Raw genomic sequence first — 17,679 nt, forward strand, 5'->3', positions numbered from 1 at the left:
AAGTGTCACTCAGGGAGAAAATGAACCTTGGGGTCTGACAATCCCTACTTCACAATTGTATTCATAGTCATAGGGGCTTGCAGCTTCATGGGAACATTTATTCTTTGCTAGTGAGGCATTGTTTTGCAATAATTCAAAATGAGATGGCATATATAAAAGTACCTTACAAACTCTAAAGTAATGTACAGATGCAGACATTATTATAAGTTTTTTTCCTAGAAACAGTGGATATTATGTGAATGTCATATTCAAGTTTTTGAGCAAAGTTCTTACTCTTTCTGCAATTGAATATTTGTGTAACAACTTTTGTTTTAAAAGTAACTTTTATTTTCAAATTGGCCATTTTTGAACCTCATTCAAAGTATTTAATTAGTAGACGCAGCAGAAGGGGCTCCTTATAGTTTAGCGTCACCTGTAGCAGTTTATTGGCAAGTTCGTATTTCATAATCACAAATGGTGGTCCAATTTATAATGCAAATCACATGGGTTTAATTTTAAAATTTTTAATTAGGTTTATTGAGGTGTAATTTACATATAGAAAAATTCACACTTTTTAGGTGTACAGCTGAGTTTTGACAAACATATAATAGTCATAATTACAACCATAATCAAGATACAGCATAGAACAATTCCATCACTGTCCAAATTTCCTTGATGTGGAATCATCCACTTTTCACCCCCATTCTCCAGCAAGCACTGACTTGTTTTCTGTCCCTATAATTTTGCCTTTTCCAGAATGTCATATAAATGGAATCATAATATATTTAGCCTTAATGAGTCTGACCTCTTTTAGTTGATTAGCATTAACGCCTTTGAGATTCATCCAAATTCTTGTATGTATCAGTACTTTGTTCCTTTTTATTGTTAAGTAGTATATTTTGGTGTACATATACCACTGTTTGTTTATTCTATCACCAGCTGAAAACCACTCAGGCTGTTTTCAGTTTAAGGCAATTATAAATAAAGCTACCATAAACATTTGTATACATATTTTTCTGTGAACATAAGCTTTAACTTGTCTATGGTAAATACCTTTGAATGAGATTGCTGGATCATATGTTAAGTGTATATTTAACTTTGTAAGAAACTGCCAAATTGTTTTCCAGGGTAGCTGTACCATTTTGTACTTCCATCAGCAATGTATGAGAGTTTTACTTGCTCACAATCCTTGCCAGCACCTTCGCATTGTCAGTTAGGTATTCTTTTTTTAATTTTAGACATTCTAGTAGGTTCCTAGGGGTATCTCATATTCTACTGCAGGTAAATTATACCACAGTAAAATTGATCATCTAAAAATAAGAGACAATCAACAAAGAAGGATAAAATAATAGTAACATACAAAAGTGACTAAGAATAAAAATTCAAAGGAGAAAAAGAATTCATAAAATTCAAAAGAAAAAGCACAAATAGGGCAAACGATTTGAAATTGTAAATTCGCAGAAAAAGAAATGTGAATATCCGAGAAGCGTAAGAAAAGATTCAGCCATCTCTAGCTAAATATCAGGACATACAATAAGGCTTAAAAGATGTATAGGAAGTCTAGCCAGAGCAATCATGAAACAGAATGAAAAAAAGGTATCCAAATAGGAAAAAAAGAAGTTAAACTATCCCTCTTTGCTGATGATATAATTCTATTATTAAAATACCCTAAAAACTCCACCAAAACGCTACTAGAACTGATAAACCATTTTAGCAAGATTTTGGGATACAAAACCAATGTACGAAAATCGGTAACCTTTGTATACACCAATAACACCCAGGCTGAGAGTCAAATCAAGAACACAATCGTATTTACAATAGTCACAAAGAAAATGAAATACCTAGGAACACCAAGAACCAAGGAGGTAAAAGATCTCTACAAGGAGCACTATAAAACACTGCTGAAAGAAATGAAAGACAACACAAATAAATGGAAAAACATTCCATTCTCGTGGATTTGAAGAATCAATGTCATTAAAATGGCCATACTACCCAAAGCAATTTACAGATTCAACGTTATTCTTATGAAACTACCAACATTATTCTTCACAGAGTTAGAAAAAACTATTCTAAAATTCATATGGAACCAAAAAAGACCACAAATAGCCAAGGCAAAAAGAAAAAAGCCAGAGGCATCACACTACCTGATTTCAAATTATACTATAAGGTTACATAACCAAAATAGCATAGTACTGGTACAAAGACAGACACACAGACCAATGGAACAGAATAGAAAACTCAGAAATAAAGCCACACACCTACAACCATCAGATCTTTGACAAGGCCAACAAATACAAGCAATGGGATAAGGACTCCCTATTCAATAAATGGTGCTGGGATACTTGGCTAGCCATATGCAAAAGAATGAAACTGGATACTTGCCTTTCACCATATACAAAAATAACTCAAAATGGATTAAAAATTTAAGAACTCAAACTATAAAAAGTGTAGAAGAAAACCCATGAATACTCTTTTCAACATCAGCCTGGACAAAGAATTTTTGGATAAGTCCCCAAAAGCAATTGCAACAAAAACAAACTTTGACAAACGAGACCTAATTAAACTAAAGAGCTTCTGCACAGCAAAAGAAACTATCAACAAACAGACAACCTACAGAATGGGAGAAAATACCTGCAAACTATGCATTCAACAAACGTCTATTATCCAGAATCTATAAGTAACTTAAACAAATCAACCAGCAAGAAACAACCCCATTAAAAAAACGGGCAAAGGACATGAACAGACACTTCTCAAAAGATATACAAGCAGCCAACAAGCATATGAAAAAATGCTCATCACTAATCATCAGAGAAATTCAAATCAAGACCACAATGAGATACCCTCTTACACCAGTGAGAATGGCTGTTATTAAAAAGTAAAAGAACAACAGATGTCAGTGAGGCTGCAGAGAAAAGGGAACACTTATACACTGTTGGTGGGAATGTAAATTAGCTCAGCCACTGTGGAAAGCAGTTTGGAGATTTCTCAAAGAACTTAAAACAGAGTTACCATTTGATTCAGCAATCCCATTACTGGGTACATACCCAAAGGAAATTAGATCATTATACCAAAAATACACATGCACTTGTATGTTCATCATCATACTATTCATAATAGCAAAGACATGGAATCAACCTAGGTGCCCATCAATGGTGGACTGGATAAAGAAAATGTGGTACACAGACAGCAAGGAATACTATGCAGCCATAAAAAAGAAAAAAATCATGTCCTTTGCTGCAACATAGATGCAGCTAGACGCCATAATCACAAGCGAATTAACACAGGAACAGAAAACCAAATGCTGCATATTGTTACTTAGAAGTGGGAGCTAAACATTGAGCACATATGGACATAAATATCAAAACAATAGACACTGCGGACTACTAGAGGGGTGAGGGGCAGAGTGGGGCATGGGTTAAAAAGCTACCTATTGGGTATTGTGCACGCTACCTGAGTGTGATATACCCATGTAACAAACCTGCATATGTGTACACCCTGTATCTAAAATAAAAGTTGAAAATATTTTTAAATACTCCCTAACAAGAATAAATTATTTTTCTATCAAATTGTGTGCACACCTGTGCCAAAAAAAAGTACATCAGATATGTCAAGGGGGTGGGCAGATAGTTAAACTCACTCATCATGGGAGCATGGGTTTTGGAACAACTTGTCAATATCTATAAAACAATAAGAATACAAATACCATTTGTTACAGTGATGTTGATTTTTTGTTTTTTTTAACGGATACATAATAATTGGACATATTTTTGGGGTGCACATAATATTTTTGATACAAGCATATAATGTGCAGTGTTCAAATCTGGGTAACTTAGTTATCTATCACCTCAAACATTTATCATTTCTTTGTGCTGGGAACATTTCAAGTCTTCTAGCTATTTTGAAATATTCAATAAATTATTGTTAACTACAGTCACCCTATTGTGCTATTAAACACTAGAACTTATTCTTCCTATTTAACTGTATGTTGGTACACATTAACCAACCTCTCTTCATTCCTCCTGCTACCCTTCCCAACCTCTAGTAACCATCATTCTTCTCTCTACCTCCATGAAGTCAACTTTTGTATATGAGTGAGAATATGCAATATTTGTCTTTCCATGCCTGGCTTATTTCACTTAACATAATGACCCCCAGTTCTATCCATGATACTACAAATGACAGGATTTAATTCTTTTTAAGGCTGAACAGTATTCCATTGTGTGTGTGTGTGTGTGTGTGTGTGTATACATATATCATCTTTTCTTTATCCAGTCATCCTTTGACATACAGTTAGGTTGATTTCATATCCTGGCTATCGTGAATAGTGTTGTAATAAACATGGGAGTGCAGATATTTCTTCAATATACTGATTTCCCTCCTTTTGAATATACAGTCAGCAGTGAGATTGCTGTATCACATGGGAGATCTATTTAGACTTTTTAGGAACCTTCACACTATTTTCCACAGTGGCTGTACTAATTCACAACTCCACCAACAATATGTAAGTTCCCTTTTCTCCACATCATCCCCAGCATGTATTTCATGTCTTTTTGATAATAGCCATTCTAACAGGGGTGAGATGATATTGCACTGTGGTTCTGATTTGCATTTCTCTGATGACTAGTGATGTTGAGCATTTTTTTAATATATCTGTCGGCCATTTTTATATCTTATTTTGAGAAACAGCTGTTCCGCTCTTTTGCCAATTTTTTAATCATATTATTTTCTTTTTTGCTATTGAGTTGAGTTCCTTATATATTCTGGATATTATCTCCTTGTCAGATGCACAGTTTGAAAATATTCTCTCACATTCTGTAGGTTGCCACTTCACTCTTGATTGTTTCCTAGCTGTGTAGAAGCTTTCTAGTTTGATGTAATCCCATCTGTCTATTTTTGCTTATGTTGTCTATGCTTTTGAAGCTTAGCCAAAAATTTCTTTCCCCAAAGAATTTCATAAAGCACTTCCCCTATGTTTTCTTGTAGTAGTTTCAGGTCTTAGACTTAATTCTGTAATCCATTTTGATTTGATTTTTTTGTATATGGTGAGAGATAAGGGTCTACTTTTCATTTTTCTGCATATGGATATCCTATTTCCCCCAGCACCACTTATTGAAGAGACTTTCCTTTCCCTCACTGAATGTTCTTAACACCTCTGTTAAAATCAGTTGGCTGTATATATGTGCATTTGTTTCTAGGTTCTGTATTCTGTTCTAGTGGTCTATGTGTCTGTTTTTATGCCAGTACCATGCTGTTTTCCTTACTCAGGCAATGTGATTCCTCCAGTTTTGTTCTTTTTGCTAAGGATAGCTTTGGCTATTCTAGGTCATTTGTTGTTCCATACAAATTGTAAGATTGTTTTTCTCTTGTTTTTATAAAAACTATCATTGGTATTTTGGTAGGATTGCATTGACTCTGTGGATCACCTTGGGTAGCCAATATAGACAACTGTATGGAGGTTCCTCAAAAAACTAAAAATAAAACTACCATATGATCTAGCAATCACAATTCCAAGTATATATATGTATCTATCATCATATACCTACGCCCTCGTGTTTACTGCAGCACTATTAACAATAACCAAAATATGGAATCAACCTAAGTGTCCATCAATGGATAAATTAATTTTTAATATTGTATACATATACAATGGAATACTATTCAGCCATAACAAGGAATGCAACCTGTCATTTGTGACAAAATTGATGAACTTAGAGGACATTATGCTAAGTGAAATAAGACAAGAACAGAAGGACAAATACCATATGATTCCACTCATAATGAGGAATTTTTTAAGTTTATCTCATAGAAGTAGAGAGTAGAATAGTGGTTATCAGAGGCTGGGCGAGAGTGGGGGGCAGGTAACGAAGAGAGGTTGCTCAACAAAAAGTTACAGTTAGATAGGGGGAATAAGTTCTGGTGTTCTATTGCATAGCGGGGTGACTACAGTTAACAATAATGTATTTTAAAATAGAAGAGAGGATTTCAAATGTTCTCACCATGAAGAAATGACATGTATTTGAGATGACTGATATCCTAATTACCCTGATTTGATCATTACATAATGTATATATGTATCAAAACATCACATTGTACCCCATAAATACGAACAATTATCATGTATCAATTTAAAACAAAATAAAACTGTTTTAAAAGGCTAAAAATAGATGCACTATGCATCTAGTTTAATAAGCTAGAAAAACAATGTTATAAAAATCAAAGAAAGTACAAATGGAGAAATAATAAAAAACAAAAATAAATGAAATAGAAAACTAAAACAATAAATGATCAAGAAAATCAAAATGTGGGTTGTTGTAGTGGCTCACGCCTATAATCCCAACACTTTGGGAGGCCGAGGTAGGCGGATTGTTTGAGGCCAGGAGTTTGAGATCAGCCTGAGCAACATAATGAAACTCTGTCTCTACAAAAAAAAAAAAAAAAAGTTTAAAAACTTAGCTGGAAGTGGTCACATGCACCTGTAGTCCTACCTGCTCTTGGGAAGCTGAGGCAGGAGGATCCCTTGAGCCCAGGAGTGCTATGATTGCACCTTTGCACTCCAGCCTGGATGACAGAGTGAGACCCTGTCTCAAAAAAAAAAGTTGGGTTGCTGAGGATTTTATTAGCTGAATAATAGTGACAAACTTCTTAAAAGACTGATCGAGAAAAAGAGAGATAGCATGAATATATTAGAAATAAAAATTAACATCACAATGCTACAGAGATTCAAAAGATTTTAAGAAAGGTTGTGAGGAAACAGGTACTTAGAGGAATAAACTGATGAAACTTCTCTGAGGGGCAATGAGGATACATTTATAAATGCACATGCCTTTTGCTGCAGAAATTCCAACTCTCAACTTTTATCTCACAATTGTACACAGAAATGTGCAAGGCTGTTTTCAATATCAATCACAAAGTCCATACCTAACCATAATGTCTCTATGTAGGAGACTATTTAGATAAATTATAAAACATCCAAATGACACAGTACTATGGAGTTATTAAAAATAAGGTAATAGGCCAGGCATGGTGGCTCACACCTGTAATCCCAGCACTTTGGAAGGCCGAGGCGGATGGATCACTTGAGACCAGGAGTTTGAGACCAGCCTGGCCAATATGGAGAAACCCCATTCTACAAAAATAGAAAAATTAGCCAGGCGTGGTGGCATGTGGTGCGGTCCCAGCTACTCGGGAGGCTGAGGCAAAGAATCACTTGTACCTGGGAAGCAGAGGTTGCAGTGAGCTGAGATCATGACACTGCACTCCAGACTGGGCAACAGAGCAAGACTCTGTCTAAATAATAATAATAATAATAATGAGGTAAAATACCACATACAAAATTATACACAAATGCTAACAGCAGCTTTATTAATAAGTAAAAAGTGAAAATAACCCAAATGTCCATCAACCGATAAATGAATAAACATAAGTAGTAGTATATTCATACCTTGTAGAATTATTCATCCATAGAAAGAAGAAAGTACTAATACATGCTATAACTAAGACGAACATTGAAAACGTTATGCTAAGGGAAAGAAGCCAGACACAATAGGCCATTTATCCTATTATTCCATTTATATAACATGTCTAGAATAAACAAATCCATAGAAACAGAAAGCAGAATCATAATTGCCAGGAACTGGGGAGAGGGGAGATAGACTTTATTATAGAACAAATGGGATGAGTAAAAGGATATATATATATATATTTCAATAGTTTGGGGGGTACAAGTGGCTTTTGGTTACATGGATGAAGTGTATAGTGGTGAAGTCTAGGCTTTTAGTGTACCTGTCACCCAAATAGTGTACATGGTACCCCACAGACAGTATTTCATCCCTCATTCTCCTCCCAATCTCCCTCCTTCTGAGATTCCAGTGTCCATGATATCACTCTGTATGCTTTTGAATACCCCTAGCTTAGCTCCCACTTAACAGTGAGAATATATTATATTTGCTTTTCCATTCCTGAGTTACTTCACTCAGGATAATGGCCTCCAGTTCCATCCAATTGCTGCAAAAGACATTATTTCAGTCTTTTTTATGGCAGAGTAATATTCCATGGTGTGTGTGTGTGTGTGTGTGTGTGTGTGTGTGTGTGTGTGTATATATATATATATATATATATATATCATATATTCTTCATCCACTCATCAGTTGATGGTCACTTAGTTTGATTCCCTATCTTTGCAGTTGTGAATTGTGCTGCAATAAACATATGCATGAAGATGGATTTTTTTTTTTGAGACGGAGTTTTGCTTTGCTGCCCAGGCTGGAGTACAATGGCACAATCTCGGCTCACTGTAACCTCTGCTTCCCGGGTTCAAGCAATTCTCCTGCCTCAGCCTCCCAAGTAGCTGGGACTACAGGAGTGTGCCACCACAGCCGGTTAATTTTGTATTTTTAGTAGAGATGGGATTTCACCATGTTGGTCAGGCTGGCCTTGAACTCCTGCCATCAATTATCTGCCCGCCTTGGCCTCCCAAAGTGCTGGGATTACAGGCGTGAGCCACCACGCCCGGATGTCTTTTTTATATAATGGCTTTTTTTTTCCCCTTTGGGTAGATACCCAATAGTGGGACTGATAGACTGAATGGTAGACCTACTTTTAGTTCTTTGAGAAATCTCTAGACTGTTTTTCTTAGAGGTTGTACTAATTTACATTCCCACCAACAGTATATAGGCATTCACTGATGAAAATGTTCTAGAATCAGATCACTGTAATGACAGCACAACTTTGTGAACATACTAAAAAAAAACACTGAATTGAATACTTTAAAAAGGTGAATTGTATGGTATGTGAATTATATCTCAATTTTAATTATATGAGAAATAAAAGAATAAGGTAGGTATTTATGTCCTGATATAGAAATATTTATAATATAAAGTTTTGTTAAGTAGCCATAGATCAATGTGTATCACGTACTTCCATTTGTGTTTAAAAGAGGATATACACACATGCTTGTATTTGCATAGAAAACATCTGTAAGCAAAGCAAATAAACAAAATGATAACAATGGCTGCCTCCAGAGAGAGAAGACTTATTTTTCATGGATACTTTGGGTTTCTGTAAATGTTTTGCCATGTGTGTTAGATGCCTTTATAATTAAAAAAATAGAAAGTATATGAAATATGTAGATTGAAATTCTTCCAGTCTATGAGGCATGTATTAAAATGTGTTAGTCCTATATGTACCTATGATGAAATACAAATTTGGTGAAATCATAAAACATAACCTTAACAAATAAGGATGTTACGCTACAAAAAAAACTTTTATTTTTTACTGCTAGACATGACATTTAAATACTCTAAAAATTGGAAAATAAAGGATTTCTCTTATTGAAAATGAGAAAAATACAATATTTAAACTATTCCCAAGCCTCCAAAGTTTAGGCAAAATTTGAAATAATTCAAATCATAAAATCTCAAAGTTCAAAGGGAACTTTACAGATCAAATGGGTCCTGCCACTTACACAATGCTTAATTTCCCTCTAAACTCTCATCCCTGTTAAGAAGTTAACTAGCCTTCCCTTAACCACCTCTAGTAATGTGAACTCCCTATAATTTGAGATGGCCCATTCCGTACTTCAATAGCTTTATCAGAAAAATCTCCTTATACTGAGGTGACATCTAACTCTTTGAAACTTCTATCCACTGAATCTACTCTTCAAAATATATATATATATACATATATATATCTTCTGTGAGTACATTTATTCATTTATCTATTTACTTATATAAATTTATCTTAGGTTAATTAAATTATGAAACACTCTAAACCAGACATAATCATCCACATTTTTATCCCGAGTATACTTTTTCAAAATAAAAATTAATAAATTTGGGGACCTCTTTATCTAAAAGAGTCTGGAAATAAGATTTCTGACTTCTTTCCTTTTATGTATGCATAGTACAAAATTAAAGTACAGTTTAAATGCTTAAAGAATTACATTTCAAAAAACTTTATCCAAATCTCTTTTATGGGAAAGGTCACTTTCTACCAAGTATTACAATTACTTTTGCCCTTCCCATCTGCTCCAGTAGACTCTTTGAGGGCAGCTTCTAGGTCTGATTCTTCCCTCACTGTACCAGCTAATGGAAAATATAGTGGCCCCAGGATCAGAGAATCTGAATTCAAGTCCCAGTTCCTTCTAAGTAGCTTGTTACTTTTCCCAGGTCTCTTAACATTGCTGGGCTTCAGTTTCCTCATCTATAAACTCAGAGGGCTGATATATAGAGAGCTGTATTCAGCTTTGAATATTTTACACTTTTAGGATAAATTTTATTTATGACCATCAATGGATCTTCTTCCCCTTTATCAGTGGATTTCACCTGCAAGAGCAGGGGAAAGCAATGCCACTGATATTAATTTGAAGCCATATTCTCTAACTCCTTTAAGAGTAATACAACAGACAGGGCAAAGTAAATTCACATTAAGCTACTGAAGTACCTAGGAAATTTATTGTTAAAGCAGATAGCCTTTTCCTCAATCCAATCTACATTTACTGTTTCAAAGAATGTAAAACAATACCCTGTGCCAATATTTTATGTGTCTAAACAATTTCAATGAGAATTATGTGATTACTAGTTAACCGGTACTGCAATAATGTGTACGTTAATCATTACTTAAGCATTATATATAATACATTACTGAATTCAGTATGATACTCATCCCCATTCTGACTTCAAAATTTTTCTCTCATGAAATCTGTCATCTATATATCACTTCACTTTTATTGCCCTTAACGCAAACAGGATTTTAAATAAGTAAATTCTTACAGATATAACAGACACATATGTGGTACATGTTTCTTAGATTTAGCATTTTGCCTTACAAACTAAGGAACTGTTGCCTACATAATGATAACTTTAAATAACTCTATTGACAAAGCAGCAAAATAGAATATAAAGTCACTCCAAAATGTCTCCTGAGTTAGGACAAGGAATAGTTTCTGGTTTCAAGATATAATCAAACTATAATAACTTACAAAAAATTCAGCAAGGCCAAAATAAGTCAAACTTCCTCTGGAAAGATGAGGTAGATGCATTTTTTTCCTTATTTCTCCTACAAAATACGGCTAACAATCATGGATATTGTATATAAAAACATAAAATGGTTCTGAAAGGTGGCAGGAAGAAGCAGATGGGCTAGGGACCTCAGGACCCAAGGAATAGCACAGTGGAGATTTTCCTGGGCGTTCTTTTTGCCTAATATATTCAAGGTATAAAGCTGAAGAAGTTGGCAACCTAGAAATGACAGTGAGCACAAACCAAAAACACAGAAGAAGAAAAGTCTGCTTTCTCTAGCCAGAGGATCAGAAAAAGGGCAGAATATTAGGACAGAAAATTTTTAGACAATAATTACTCTACTCCAGCTAAACACTACAGAAAAAAATATGGCTGCACCCTCATCCACGTCACCAAAGGCTTAGTGGGAATCCTAGACTTCCACCTTCACAATGCTGTAATGAAACACACTCCTTTCTGCCCTGGGATGGGGTCAGAAGAGGCCCAGTGGAGAGCCAGGACTTTCACCACTATCCAGTGGCTGTGAGACCATCCCCCTAATGATGTCAGTGAAGGCTATGTGTAAAGCAGTAACAAGGCACTCTTAGCCCTCTTAGGCAGGGAGATATCACTGGAGGTCTAGTGAGGAGCCAGGACTTCCACCCTCACCCACCAGTAAGGAAAAACCACCCTCTTAGGTATCAAGAGAGGTCAATTAGGAAACCTGGCTGTCTAGACCCACCTGGCAGTAATGAGGCAGTGCCCTCCCTCCCCTGACACAGCAGTATCAGATGAAGCCAGCTAAGACAGAAAGTTTCATTCATAGGGCAAGATTTTAAATAGAAGAAAGAAAAGAAAAGAAAAGAAAGAGAGAAAGAAAGAAAGAAAAAGAAAGAAAGAAAGAAAGTAAGTAAGTAAGTTTCAATGAGATCCAGAATCTTACGATATAATGCCTAAAATGTCCAGGTTGCCATCAAAAAAATCATTTGCCATACCAAGAACCAGGAAGATTCAGCTGCATTAAAAAAGTATCAATAGGGCTGGGTGTGGTGGCTCACACCTGTTATCCCAGCATTTTGGGAGGTCAAGGCAGGTGGATCATTTGAGGTCAGGAGTTCGAGACCAGCCTTGCCAACATGGTGAAACCCCATCTCTACGAAAAAAAATATACAAATATTAGCCAGGAATGGTGGCGTGCGCCTATAGTCCCAGCTACTCAAGAGGCTGAGGCAGAAGAATCGCTTGAACCGGGGAGGCAGAGGTTGCAGTGAGCTGAGATCATGCCACTTCACTCCAGCCTGGGCAACAGAGCAAGACTCTGTCTCAAAAAAAAAAAAAACTGGATCCCTTCCTTACACCTTACACAAAAATTAATTCAAGATGGATTAAAGACTTAAATGTTAGACCTAAAACCATAAAAACCCTAGAAGAAAACCTAGGCAATACCATTCAGGACATAGGCATGGGCGAGGACTTCATGTCTAAAACACCAAAAGCCAAAATTGACAAATGGGATCTAATTAAACTAAAGAGCTTCTGCACAACAAAAGAAACTACCATCAGAGTGAACAGGCAACCTACAAAATGGGAGAAAAATTTTGCAATCTACTTATCTGACAAAGGGCTAATATTCAGAATCTACAATGAACTCAAACTAATTTCCAAGAAAAAACAAACAAACAACCCCATCAAAAAGTGGGCGAAGGATATGAACAGACACTTCTCAAAAGAAGACATTTATGCAGCCAAAAGACACATGAAAAAATGCTCATCATCACTGGCCATCAGATAAATGCAAATCAAAACCACAATGAGATACCATCTCACACCAGTTAGAATGGTGATTATTAAAAAGTCAGGAAACAACAGGTGCTGGAGAGGATGTGGAGAAATAGGAACACTTTTACACTGTTGGTGGGACTGTAAACTAGTTCAACCATTGTGGAAGTCAGTGTGGCGATTCCTCAGGGATCTAGAACTAGAAATACAATTTGACCCAGCCATCCCATTACTGGGTATATACCCAAAGGATTATAAATCATGCTGCTATAAAGACACATGCACATGTATGTTTATAGCGGCACTATTCACAATAGCAAAGACTTGGAACCAACCCAAATGTCCAACAATTATAGACTGGATTAAGAAAATGTGGCACATATACACCATGGAATACTATGCAGTCATAAAAAATGATGAGTTCATGTCCTTTGTAGGGACATGGATGAAGCTGGAAACCATCATTCTCAGCAAACTATCGCAAGGACAAAAAACCAAACACCACATGTTCTCACTCATAGGTGGAAATTGAACAATGAGAACACATGGACACAGGAAGGGGAACATCACACTCTGGGGCCTGTTGTGGGGTGGGGGGAGGGGGGAGGGATAGCATTAGGAGATATACCTAATGTTAAATGACGAGTTAATGGGTGCAGCACACCAGCATGGCACATGTATACATATGTAACAAACCTGCACATGGTGCACATGTACCCTAAAACTTAAAAGTATAATAAAAAAGTATCAATAGATGTTGACAGCAAGATGACAGCGATGTTAGAATTATCTGACAAAGATTTTTAAGTAGCCATCATAAAAATGCTTCAATGAGTAATTATGAAAACATTTGAAACCAAGAGCCTCAGCAAAAACCTAAAGTCTCAGTAAAGAAATAGAAGATATAAAGAAGAACCAAATGGATCTTTTAAAAGCAAAAAATACAATAATTGTAATAAAATACCCAACAGATAGGCTCAACAGCAGAATGGAAAAGACAGAGGAAAAATCAGTGAACTGTAAAACAGAAGAACACTAATTATCCAACCTTAAAAACAAAGATAAAATAAACTGAAAAAAATATGAATACAGAATTAGGGACTTTAGGGACTATAACAAACGATCTAACATTTGCAATATGAGAGATAAGAAGGAGAGAGAAAGAGGGTGGGGCTGAAAAAGTACTCAAAGAGATAAGAAACCTACAGAATCGAGAAGCCATGCAAATCCCAAATTGAATATACCCAAGAAAATCCACTCTAGGATAAAGAAAATGTGGAGATATACACACACACACACACACACACACCATGGAATACTACTCAGACATAAAATGGAATGAAATAATGGCATTCACAGCAACCTGGATAAAGGTAGCATCATTATATACATATCAGAATATTCTAAGTGAAGTAACTCAGGAATGGAAAACCACCAAACATCATGTATTCTCACTCATATGTGGGAGCTAAGCTATGAGGATGCAAAGGCATAAGAATGATACATTAGACTTTGGAGACTCAGGAGAAAGGGATGGGGGTGGCAAGGGATAAAAGACTTCACACTGGGTACAGTGTACACTGCTTGAGTGATGGGTGCAACAGAATCTCAGAAATCATCACTGAAGAACTTATTCGTGTAATCAAACACCACCTGTTCCTCAAAAACCTATTGAAATTTAAAAATACATAAATAAAATAAGAAAATTGACTCTAAACCACATCATAATCAAACTTTTGAAAGTTGTTAACAAATAAAAAATTTTTAAAGCAGTGAGAGAAACACCTTACCTATCAGGGGAAACAATTCACATGACAGCAGATTTTTCATCAGAAACCATGGAGGCCATAAAGAAGAGACACACGGGATTTTTCAAGTGCTGAAAGATAAGAACTGTCAACTCAGAATCCTATATCAAGCAAAAACAAAATCTTCAGGAATAAAGGGGAGATTAAAGCATTCTCAGATAAAGGAAAACTAAGATTTTGTCACCAGCATACCTACCCTATTAGTTAAAAGAAGTTATCTAAATCAAAAGAAAATGATAAAAGAGGGTATCTTGGAACATCAGGAAGGAAGAAAGAACATGGTAAGCAAAATATGTATCAATACAACAAATTTTCTTTCCTTCCCCCTCCTCTTGAGTTCTGTAATTTATGTCTGTTATGGTGAAATATTTCTGTATCATCATTGTGGAGGTGGTTACATGAATCCATAATGTGATAAAATGTCACAGAACTATATACACACATTGTACCAATATCAATTTCTGGGCTATGAAAACATACTATAGTTACATAAGATGTAGTCATTTGGGGAAACTGGGTGACAGGTACCCAGGACCTCTCTGTACTATCTTTGCAAGTTCATGTGAATCTGAAATTATTTCAAACAAACTTTTTTTTCTTTTTAAAAAGTTTAGTCAAAACCAGGCTACTTCCTGATAGTGAAACAATTTTAAAACAAATTCTATCAGCATCAGTTAAAGGCAAAGTCATTCATAGTCTGGTGGTCTTCTTTTTTCATTTTCTTTAAATATTTGCCAAAATAATTGACCATAATAATGAGTAATTTGCCTGCTAAAAGTGCCTCCACTAGTTGATAACTATTAAATTGCTAATTTGTCATTTACTTCATTCTTTATGTATTTCTTCTTGTATAAACGTCTTAAATAAAATGGCTAGAAAGATAAATTTGAAACTAAAAGCCAAAGTTCCTTTCATAACCAGATAATACTAGTTATATAAAATAATAACATTTATTAAATCTTATCATATTCTAGGTACTATGCTTAACACTCACATACACTACTTTATATAATTTCTATAAAATCTCTTGTTCCTCCATTAGAGATGAGGAAACCATGATGCAATAAAATGAAGTAACACAAGTAGCAAGTGACAGAATCAGATTTTAGGTCAGGTTTAGAGTCCACAGTCTTAATTAAAACTATACCATAACTTTATATTCACAATGTTCAAGTATCATTTCATGTAATGAATACACAGGATGTGTGCTGATGTATATTGAATGATTCCTATTACATGCTACTCTGTAAATTATTTTAAGTATTTTTAGGATTTCAATCAGATTGGAAACCAAAACAAATGATTTTCAATAGGTTATAGCTAGGAAATCATCTAAACTAATTTTGTAACTTATTAGTACATTCAACAGCATTACTTCCCTGAAATATTATGACAAAGTCTTATAATAATGTATGATGCCAAAAACTGGTTATTACAGATTTTCATGTTGTTATACAAGCATAAGAAGTATGATGGGCTAAAGTTTAGCAGATGTTCCAACAGAGTAGGAAAAGGAATCACAGAAAAATTATACTTTTTCTCTCGGGGGTGGAGACAAGCTGGCCGAATAGGAACAGCTCCAGTCTACATCTCCCAGCGTGAGCGACACAGAAGACGGGTGATTTCTGCATTTCCAACTGAGGAACGCAGCTCCTCACCAGCAACGGAACAAAGCTGGACAGAGAATGACTTTGACGAGTTGAGAGAAGAAGGTTTCAGACGATCAAACTACTCCGAGCTAAAGGAGGAAGTTCGAACCTCCTCCTTTAGTTCAAGGCAAAGAAGTTAAAAACCTTGAAAAAAACTTAGATGACTGGCTAACTAGAATAACCAATGCAGAGAAGTCCTTAAAGGACCTGATGGAGCTGAAAACCACGGCACGAGAAATATGTGACGAATGCACAAGCCTCAGTAGCCGATGCGATCAACTGGAAGAAAGGGTATCAGCGATGGAAGACGAAATGAATGAAATGAAGCGAGAAGAGAAGTTTAGAGAAAAAAGAATAAAAAGAAATGAAAAAAGCCTTCAAGAAATATGGGACTATGTGAAAAGACCAAATCTACGTCTGATTGGTGTACCTGAAAGTGACAGGGAGAATGGAACCAAGTTGGAAAACACTCTGCAGGATATTATCCAGGAGAACTTCCCCAATCTAGCAAGGCAGGCCAACATTCAAATTCAGGAAATACAGAGAACATCACAAAGATACTCCCCGAGAAGAGCAACTCCAAGACACATAATTGTCAGATTCACCAAAGTTGAAATGAAGGAAAAAATGTTAAGGGCAGCCAGAGAGAAAGGTCGGGTTACCCACAAAAGGAAGCCCATCAGACAAACAGCTGATCTCTCGGCAGAAACTCTACAAGCCAGAAGAGAGTGGGGGCCATTATTCGACATTCTTAAAGAAAAGAATTTTCAACCCAGAATTTCATATCCAGCCAAACTAAGCTTCATAAGTGAAGGAGAAATAAAATCCGTTACAGACAAGCAAATGCTGAGAGATTTTGTCACCACCAGGCCTGCCCTAAAAGAGCTCCTGAAGGAAGCACTAAACATGGAAAGGAACAACTGGTACAAGCCACTGCAAAAACATGCCAAATTCTAAAGACCATCAAGGCTAGGAAGAAACTGCATCAAATAACGAGCAAAATCACCAGCTAACATCATAATGACAGGATCAAATTCACACATAACAATATTAACCTTAAATGTAAATGGGCTAAATGCTCCAATTAAAAGACACAGACTGGCAAATTCGATAGAGAGTCAAGACCCATCACTGTGCTGTACTCAGGAAACGCATCTCACATACAGAGAGACACATAGGCTCAAAATAAAGGGATGGAGGAAGATCTACCAAGCAAATGGAAAACAAAAAAAGGCAGGGGTTGCAATCCTAGTCTCTGATAAAACAGACGTTAAACCAACAAAGATCAAAAGAGACAAAGAAGGCCATTACATAATGGTAAAGGGATCAATTCAACAAGAAGAGCTAACTATCCTAAATATATATGCACCCAATACAGGAGGACCCAGATTCATAAAGCAAGTCCTTAGTGACCTACAAAGAGACTTAGACTCCCACACAATAATAATGGGAGACTTTAACACCCCA

General features: G+C 35.9%; 1 protein-coding gene across 5 annotated transcripts in view; it reads right to left on the bottom strand.

The window, feature by feature from the left end:
- KLHL13 (kelch like family member 13) overlaps positions 1-17,679 on the bottom strand; it is a 218,866-nt gene that overhangs the window by 179,791 nt on the left and 21,396 nt on the right. The window contains exon 1 of one of the 5 annotated variants that reach the window (XM_034949558.2): positions 14,546-14,567. The exons of the other annotated variants lie outside the window; for them this stretch is intronic. The gene's annotated coding sequence lies outside the window, so the exon portion shown is untranslated. Of the gene's footprint in view, positions 1-14,545; positions 14,568-17,679 lie in introns of those variants that run through there. 5 annotated transcript variants of the gene reach the window in all.

Source organism: Pan paniscus, chromosome X (genome assembly GCF_029289425.2).
Source record: "Pan paniscus chromosome X, NHGRI_mPanPan1-v2.0_pri, whole genome shotgun sequence".
Taxonomy (NCBI): domain Eukaryota; kingdom Metazoa; phylum Chordata; class Mammalia; order Primates; family Hominidae; genus Pan; species Pan paniscus.